General features: G+C 41.1%; 1 pseudogene; it reads right to left on the minus strand.

The window, feature by feature from the left end:
* LOC102758337 overlaps nt 1-3,396 on the minus strand; it is a 13,145-nt pseudogene that overhangs the window by 8,312 nt on the left and 1,437 nt on the right.

A 3,396-nucleotide genomic window follows, 5' to 3' on the forward strand; every position in this document is an offset into this window, starting at 1 on the left:
AACATTTGTAATTCTTAAACCAAGGCTTTCTTAAATGGTCTTCGCTAAATTTTTCTGTCTTGAGATCTCCATCTTTCTCTGATTAGGTTACAATGGGATGGATTTGGTTTCTACTGATTAGAGTTAAAATACCCTTCTCAAATCCACCTTAATCCTCACTTCATCTTGATAAGATTTTATGAGTTTAACTAGAAGAATTGTGAAAATTCCTAAGCTTTAGGAATGACTTCAACATCCTCTAGACCAGGCAATTCTGAGCAAATAGCCTTAGAAAACATTTTTGGTTAAATGCAAATCTTGTTCCTTAACTTCCTTAAGCTTCAGTTTCTTATTTTTTAAAACAGGAATAAAAAGGGGAGATAAATGGTGATGGAAAGAGACTTGACTTGGAGTGGTGAACACACAATACAATATTCAAAGGGTGTATTATAGGATTGCACCCCTGAAACCAATATAATTTTATTAACCAATGTCACCCCCAATAAATTCAATTAAAATGTGTAATGGGAATAATAATGTCCAGGTCATAGGTATTTGGGGAGTTTTATATGAAACGAGAGGCCCGATGCACGAAATTCGTGCAAGAATAGGCCTTCTTTCCCCAGGCTGCTAGCACCGGCTTCCCTCTGGCACCTGGGACTGGGCTTCTCTTGCAGCCCTGGCTTCATCTGGAAGGTTGTCCAGAAGGACGTCTGGTCTAATTAGCATATTACACTTTTATTATTATAGATAATGAATATAAAAGCCCTAGGATGCCTCATGAATTTGTTGGAGGTGATGCTCTGATAGGGTTATTTTGGGCTGGGCAGGGTCCACTGGTCCTTTGGAGCAATTCCTTAAGGGAGACCAGAGCTGGGTAACTAGCATTCTGTTGGGATTACAGCATTTGGGGAGGGGCCTGAACTGGGAGTGGTACCACATGGCTGTGACTAAACTGATACTAGAATTTCTATACTGAGTAATGAAAGTTAAAGCTTAAAACTAAGGAGTTAGTCATGGATCTCAGAATGAAATCATGGAGCACAGCACCTGGTCAGATTCTGGAAATTTTGTAATTTTCTCATGTCGGCTATGTTTCCTCCTCTTACATATTTTCCCATTATAGCTACTCCGCACTTTCCAGTTTCCTTACCCCACGGGGTTAAATGCTTTATCTGCTTTATTTCATTTAGTACTGTTAAATTATTAATCTCATATTCCATGGAGTGGGGGAATGAGGCTTAGAGAGGTTATTCTGGTTTGGCTTAAGAGCTGGATCTGTGAATATAACTGTCCTAGTGTATTATTCGTAGGGTTGTTGAATGTGAGAGTTGACACTAAATGGCTGTTGAATTCATTCATTTAGCAAACATTCAATGAGCAATGACCATATGCCCTGTACTATGTTGGTCTCTGGGGATTCAGAGATGAATATTAAGACTGCAATGACAATAAAACAGTTATTTATTGAGTACTAATTCTGTGCCAGTCACTTGATGTCTGGTAGTTCCTTTAACCGTTATAACCACCCTGTGAGAAGAGTATTGGGATCCTCATTATGCTGGGGAGGGAGCTGAGACTCTGGGACTCGCTGAAGGTCACACAGCCAGGATCTCTAAATTCCAAGTCTTCCCTCCCCACCCCCCGCCAAAATAAAAATCTATTTTATTTTTAAAGTAAAAATAACATTATTTTCCACCCTGGTGAAGGTGGCTCAGTTGTTTGGAGCATTGTCCTGTACACTGAAAGATCTCGGGCTTGGTCACAGCCCTGGTTGGCGTGAGCTTCATCTAGTGCTCCAATAGGTTGCCAGTTTGATTCCAGGTCAGAGCACATGCTAGGATGCAGGCTCCATCCGTGGGCGAGTCCTGGAGGCAGCCAATCATCAATGTTTTAATCTTTCTCCCCTCTCCCTTCCTCTCACTCTAACATCAATAAAACATGTTTTTGGGTGAGGACTAAAATAATAATAATAATAAAAAATATAACTTTATTTTAAAAATAAAAATAATATATATGCAAACAATTTAACCCATGAGTGCTAATTTTCTCACAAAATATGTTTTTTACACAAAACTTGCTAAAACAGAGTGTAATCATATACATTTTTAGAAGTGTATTTAATAGATGAAAATATTATATTTCAAAGTTGCATTTATTATTATTGCATTTCTCACTTTTCACAGGTTTATGAGATCTATTTGCACATACCATAAACTTCATTCATCTAAAGTGTACAATTGGAAGGGGCAGCACTTCCTTTCCCTCCTTCCTCCCCACAGGCACTCCTCCTGTTCCCTTGCCTCTGGGGAGGAGGGAGGGAAGGGGGCAAAAAAAAAAAAAGTGCACAGTTCAGTGGTTTTTAGTGTATTCTCAGAGTTGTAGCAAACATCGTTACAATCTAATTTCGAGACCTTTTCAACACCCCCCAGAAAACCTTTACCCACTGGCAATCCCTCTCCATTCTCCCTCCTCCACCTCTCAGCCCCAGGTTAGTTATCTTTTATGTGTTTCTTGGCCATTTTATGTCTGTCTCTTTTGGATTGCTCCTTTTTGATCGCTCAGAGAAGTTCTGTATTGATCATGAAGATGAACTATTTATCTGTGTCTGGAAATATTTTAAAGCTATTTTCTCATTTGTTCCTTTTTGTTGCTGGCATCTCTTACTGTAAAGATGTTTAAATTTCTTTTAATTTTAAAAATGATTTATTAATTTTGATTCATTATAAACACTCCCTCCTTCCATTATAAAGCTTTCCCCTGTATATCTTTTTTCTGGTTTCTTATAATACTGTAGTTTGCTTAAGTTTTCAACCCATCTTGGGTTTAGTTTATGATAGAGTAACTGTATCTTATCAAATACTACTGATTGGGGGAAAATCACTTTAATCAAATTTCTATTCATTTTCTTTTCTTTTTTTTTAATTCATTTTCGAAAACGGGCAGAATGACCACAGCTAACACTGATGGAGCCCTTGTAAGTCGGGTCGGCCTTATGTTTACGGGTTCAGGTTCGGCGATCGTCTTGAAATTCTTAATCACTGGGGAAAAGGGACCCCGCACCTTTGGTTATGGACGGAGAGGCTCCGCTCACAAGCCGCAGGCACTGGACTGAGCCCTTTGCAAATACTATTCCGCTTAACCCCCTCGGCAATTGCGGGGTAGCCGTTTTCATGTCCCTCTTCATGTTGCAAACGGGGCCATGGAGCCGGGAAGACGAAATCAGCCTCCGGACCAAAGAGCTGCAGCAAAGGTTTCGATCCCAGCACCTGTCACGCCCGAGCCTGGGGGGTCAGCGTCCGGGAGCCAGGCAGCCGGTTACAATCGGGGTGAAGGCGGGTGGGCGCGGGGCCAGGAGGTGCGGGGTGTCAACTCCCAAGGCCGCCCGGTGGAGCGCCCCTGCCTGGACGCCTGGAC

This window comes from Myotis davidii, unplaced genomic scaffold, assembly GCF_000327345.1.
Source record: "Myotis davidii unplaced genomic scaffold, ASM32734v1 scaffold228, whole genome shotgun sequence".
Taxonomy (NCBI): domain Eukaryota; kingdom Metazoa; phylum Chordata; class Mammalia; order Chiroptera; family Vespertilionidae; genus Myotis; species Myotis davidii.